This window comes from Muscardinus avellanarius (genome assembly GCF_963383645.1).
Source record: "Muscardinus avellanarius genome assembly, chromosome: 2".
NCBI classification, from domain to species: domain Eukaryota; kingdom Metazoa; phylum Chordata; class Mammalia; order Rodentia; family Gliridae; genus Muscardinus; species Muscardinus avellanarius.
In genome coordinates, this window is record NC_137787.1 from 138766895 (window position 1) to 138772896 (window position 6002).

Below are 6002 nucleotides of genomic sequence, written 5' to 3' on the forward strand. Positions count from 1 at the left end.
AGACCCAAGTCTCAAAATAGAAAATAAAAAGAACTGGGGGTGTAGCTCGGTGGCAGAGCACTTGCCTAGCATTCAGGAGACTCAGGGTTCAATCCCCAGGCAAATGAATAAATAAAATAAATTACAAATACAAATATCCCTTGCCCAAGAATACTTGTTACTTCTAGAAATTTACCCCACAGATGAATTTACACAGTGCAAGATGACATAGCAGTAAGCTACTCATTGCTCTTTGTAAGAGCAAAAAAGATAACAAAATGTCATTCAACATGGAAATATAGTACACACAATGGACTGCAGGCATTCACTAAAAAGAATATAGAGATTCTTTATGTACTTAAAACATTTAATACAATCTAAGATGCTACTGTAACAGGCATCCTGATTTCAAAATTGTTAAAATATGAAAAAATAAACTTAGGTTCAATGAAAATATGGTATGTTTTCCAAATAGATGTTTAAGTGAAAAAAACAGGTTCACAGTATGCATCGTATATCACACATTCACATCTTAAAAAGGAAAAATACCAACACTTTTTGGCACAAGTACCTACATATGACAAATATGTATGGCTCTCTAGAAAGACAGCTGGAGTGGTGGCCGCTGAGGGAGAACTGAGTGGCCAAGACACAGGACAGGAAGCAGGCTCCTACCTGTTCTGGACAGAGTTGCACCCTGACCCTCAGTGTGACAGTATCTGGAAGAAGCCTTTGGGAGGGGATTATATGTAGATAAGATCACAAGGCCGGCCCCTGCAAGGAGAGGAAGAGACACAGGGCTTTCTCTACACACAGGAGCCCAGGAAAGGCTGCATGTGTACATGGGAAGTGGTGGCTCTCTGCAAACCAGGAAGGAGACCTTGGACTTGCCAGTCTCCAGAACCTAAGAAATAAGTGTTTAGGTCTCCCCAGTCAGTCGTTGTTACAGCAGCCTGAGCTGACTAAGACATAGCCTTTGTGGTGTTAGGGCTGTATCACCTACTCAAAATTATACTATAAACACAAAAATTCATCAGTGGGGTCTTTTTTTTTTTTTTTCGGGTCTGGGGATGGAACCCAAAGGCATTTGACCTCCGAGCTACACCCCCTGCCCAGTTTTTTATTCTTTATTTTGAAACAGAGTCTCACTGAGTTGCAGAGGGCCTAAGTAGCTGAGGCTGTCTGCGAACCGATCCTCTGGTCTCAGCCTCCCAAATGCTGGGATTACAAGCCTGAGCCACCACACCCAGCTATCAGTGGGGTCTTTAGGATCAAAGCTTTAAACCTCATAATTTGTCATTATTCCTGAAAGTTAGATAAATAAGCTGATTTTAGAGTTTGGAATCTAAGAGATTAATAAATCGCTTCATTTTTTGTTAAAATCAAGAAACACACTGAAAGCTTCTATTAACTCTAATTACTTAAAAAGTAGAAATTGCCACAGTAGGACTTGCTTGGATCCTTCCCAGAAGTATTTTTAAGGCTGTTCTCATTTACAAAGCTATCTCACAACACAAATTCTAATAAAACCATTTTAGTGAGGGCTCAATTTATTACAAATAATTCAATGTATTACAAAGAATTTTTCTGAGTTTAAAAAGTTAAGGGCTAGAGATCTGACTCATGATAGAACAATTGCCTAGCATGTGCCAGGCAAAGTAATAGTAATGATAACAGTAATGTGACATAAATGTTTGTCCAATAAATAATCAAGTATTACAATAGTATTTGTCATCTCTTCCACCTCCTTCTTCTTCTGGCAGTATCAGAAATTGAACCCAGGGGCACTCTACCACTGGCCTATATCCCCAGGTCTTTTTTTTTTTTTTTTTTTTTGGTGGTACTGGGGTTCCTGGAAACCCTTCTACCTCCAGGCTACACTCTCAGGCCTATTTTATATTTTTTATTTGGAAACAGGGTCTCTTAAGCCAGCAAGGCTGGCTTCGAACCAGCGCGGATCCTCCTGTCTCCGCCTCCCAAGCACGAGGATTACAAGTGTGCACCACCACGCCCGGCATCCCCAGGTCTTTTTATTTATTATTTTGAGACAAGTATCTTACTAAGTTTCCCAGGTTGCCCTCAAACTTTCATTCCTCCGGTCTCAGCATCCTGAGTTGCTATGGTTACTGGCATGTGCCTATATATCATTCTCAAATAGAAATAATAGTAAATTATGCATGCAGTTGATGGTATATTACGAGATACTCATATTTTATTAAGGTAGAAAAATGTTTCAAAACAGCATACATAACATGATTATATAGAAACATATGTAATCACATACACACACATAATGTGCCAAAACTAGTATCTGTGGGTGGAAGGATTATTGTATTTCTTGCCTGTGGGGGGGGGGCTTACTTGTATTTAACAATTTTATTTGTCAAATAAAAGTTTTTAAAACTTTGTCACTGGCATATATAATTTAATGTAACTCTGAAATGTATGTAAATTATTTTTGTTAAATGAAGCACACAGAAGAACATGTGTCAAAAAAGTTCCTGGATAATAACCAACACACTTTTTGACATGAACTTTTAAACATTGTTTTCTAAGAGTAAAGCCAGCCAGTATTACTAATATAACATTAGTCAAGTATTAAATAATGATATGCCTGATTAAACTTTAATGGTAACAGACAGACTGAACCATCTAGTTTAAATACACTCTGTGAAAGGCATTCCCCCACAGTACTTCCACCCATCAGAGAAAAGGCCTAAAAGGTTCCAAGTTTTTCACTAAGTCAGAAAAAGCATGGGTACTCCTGGCACTAGATTAAGATTCCATCTTGCTTCAAGTATTTTGGTTAATCTTGCTTATGTAAACCTAATTAACTGAGTTTAAGACATTTTAAAAATCTTTTTTTGCCAGTGAGTAAGATTTCCTGTTCCAAAAGCAAATATTTTATTGACTCAAGAATGCATAACGCTGCATAGAACTTAGTAGTTCTAATTAAGAAATTTTGCATTTTATCCTACTGAAATCCAAGCATAAGAATATAAATTTTAAGTTCAAGTCAGAGTTCCATTGCTATGTCAATTAACAATGAGCAAATGTAAAACGCTGCTGCTTTAAGTGAAGAAATTGTGTAACAGTTCCCTTCAGGGGTTGCAATGGATTATGAGCTAAACCGGACAGACAAGTTTAGGCTGGTTTGCATGTCTACTCTGAGCCTTTTTTTTTTTTTTATGGTACTGGGAATTGAACTCAGGCATGCTCTACCCAGCCCTAATTTTATTTTTTTATTTTGAAACAGGGTCTCACTAAGTCATGAAGGGCTTCTTTAAATTGTTGAGGCTGGCTGTAAACCTGTGATCTTTCTATTTGTCTTCCAAGTACTGGTATTACAAGCATGTACCACCATGCCTGGCATAGATTTATTTTCACTATAAAAGTTAATCAAATTTAGGCACTTGTTGAATAAGATTTTACTTTTTTTTCATTTTTTCATTATGAAAGTAACACATATTCATTGGTTAAAAATCTGGGGAAAAAAAATAGCTGGACATGGTGGCGCATGCTTGTAATCCCAGTACTTGGGAGGCTGAGACAGCAGGATATTACACAGGTTCAAAACCGGCCTCAGCTACTTAGTGAGGCTCTCAGCAACTTAGTGAGACCCTGTTTTCAAATAAAATATAAAACAGGTCTGGGAGTATAGCCCGGAAGTAGAAAGCCTCTGGGTTTCACCCCTAGTACCACACACACACACACACACACACACACACACACACTGGAAAAAATGTTAAGTCTAAAAAAGAAAATAAATCATTCATTAATTATACCAGCCCAAGGGTATACATATATGCATGCACAATTTCAACAAGGAAACCACATATTTATAGTTTTATAGCTTTTCTCCCCTATCAGTCTAGGGTTAGCGATTCCTCTTGCTAATTAAGATGAGCCATAATTTAATTAACTAATCTCTATAGTAGATTTGATTGCTACAACAACTTTTCCCTACATAAAATATTTAATGCTGAAATGAGCAGCTTCATACATAACATTTTTATACATCCCTGATTATTTCCCAAGAGTAAATTCCTAAAAGTAAAATAGCCAAAAAAGAATAAACATTTTGTAAATCTTCTAGTGTATGCCGCCAACTTGCCACTTTACACTTTACTATTCATCTCACATTGTTTTTTAAATTAGCTGAGGCTATAGAAGCATCTGTGAATTGAAACAAATGACCTGTCTATGCTGCTTATGAAAACAACACGTTATCCAGTCATAATGGGCCCACGAAAACTGTACCTGTATAAACAAGCAAGCACACATTTATTCACAAGAGGCACTTGGGCAGTGGAAAGAACACAGTCCGTTGGATTTGGTTTGGAATTCCACTAATTACCAGGTGTGTGAACCTGGGCAGCTCACAGTTTTCACAACTAACACTAGGGGGGCCTCAGTTTCCACATCTTTGGATGGATGAGCTATAGGAACATTACAAACAGCGGCTGGCACTGGGGGCTGTTACACTTCAAAGAGCGGCAGCACAGCAAAGGAAGCGCAGGCTGGGAGTCTCATCAACAGAGATTAATATCCCCGGCGCTTCTGCTATCTGTGGACCTTAGGCAAGTCACTATCTCTGAGGGAAAATTTTCTTATTAAGTAAAATACTCATCTCATTTACTTGTTGAGGGGAGTACATGAAATCATAAATAAGCTCCTGGCACAAAGTAGGTACTTTATTCTGATTGTGTGTGTGTGTGTGTGTGTGTGTGTGTGTGTGTGTGTGTGGTACTGGGGATTGAACTCAGACGTATTCTACCTTAGAGCTACACCCCAAGCCTGATTTTTTATTTCTCATTTGGAAACAGAGTCTTACTAGGTTGATGAGTCTCACTACTTGCTGAGGCTGTCCTTGAACCTGTGATCCTCCTGTCTCAGCCTCCCAAGTACTGGGATTACAAATGTAAGCCACCACATCCGACTAATTCTTTTGATTTTTAAAAATGGGTTTCACACCCACAGTGAGCCAGAAAATACAGAGAGGACTAAAGGCCCACTCTCGCCTTGCAGGAACATCGAGCTATCCCGAAGAGCCCTGCGCACACGTGCCCAGGGAACGTGCTGGGATGCACAGCTATGAGGCCTGAGCAATCTGGGCTGCAGTCCCCAGGACAGGAGGCTAGTGAAGGAGACTCACTTGAACAGATCCGGAGGCTGATGCTCAGCCTCCTTAAGTCTTTGGCACCAAGTGAGGTCCAAAATCTTCAAGCAAATGGAGGATACCTCCCCCCAGGAATCAGTCGGGCCCTCAGTTACACCAAGGACCAAGCAGCTAGACAGCTCAGCAAGTGACTGAGTAGATCCAGCACAGTGGTGAGTAGACTCCACTTTCATTTCAAGATACTTACCCCTCCTCTATACTTCCCCTCCTCAGGTTGAGAAGAGTTAAAGATTCTTGGCTAGGCTGGGCACGATGGCGCACGCTTGTAATCCCAGTGCTTGGGAGGCTGAGACAGGAGGATCACATGGGTTCAAAGCCAGCCTCAGCTACTTTGTGAGACCCTGCTTCCAAATAAAGTATAAAATAGGTCTGGGAGTATAGCCTGCAGGTAGAAAAGCCCCTGGGTTCCACCCCCAGTACCACACACACACACAAAAAAAAAAAAAAATTAAAAAGAGTTCTTGGCTAAATCAAAGGGTCTCCAGAAAGCCCTGTGTGGTAGTGCACCCTTATAACCCTCGAACTAAGGAGGAGGATCACAGCTTGGTGACCAACCTCAGCAACTTAGTGAGACCTTGTTTCAAAACAAAAAATAAAATAGGTCTGGTCATGTAGCTCAAGGGTAGAATGCACCTGGGTTCAATCCCCAGCACCTACACACACACACATACACACATCTCCAGATAGGTCTTTCCCATGACTTTTTCTCAAACCTTTGACACCTATATAATTATCTGCTAAAACTAACAGCAAAAATTTTATTTTTTAAATATATATTGGTTGGTGCATTGTAATTAAACATCACAATGAGGTTCAGAGTGACAGGGATATACATGCACTTGAT

The 6002-nt window shown here is 39.8% G+C and overlaps 1 protein-coding gene across 2 annotated transcripts in view; it reads right to left on the bottom strand.

Moving 5' to 3' along the window:
• VPS36 (vacuolar protein sorting 36 homolog) overlaps nucleotides 1-6002 on the bottom strand; it is a gene marked incomplete at both ends in the record, with an annotated part of 33062 nt that overhangs the window by 26348 nt on the left and 712 nt on the right. The window lies entirely within an intron of this gene.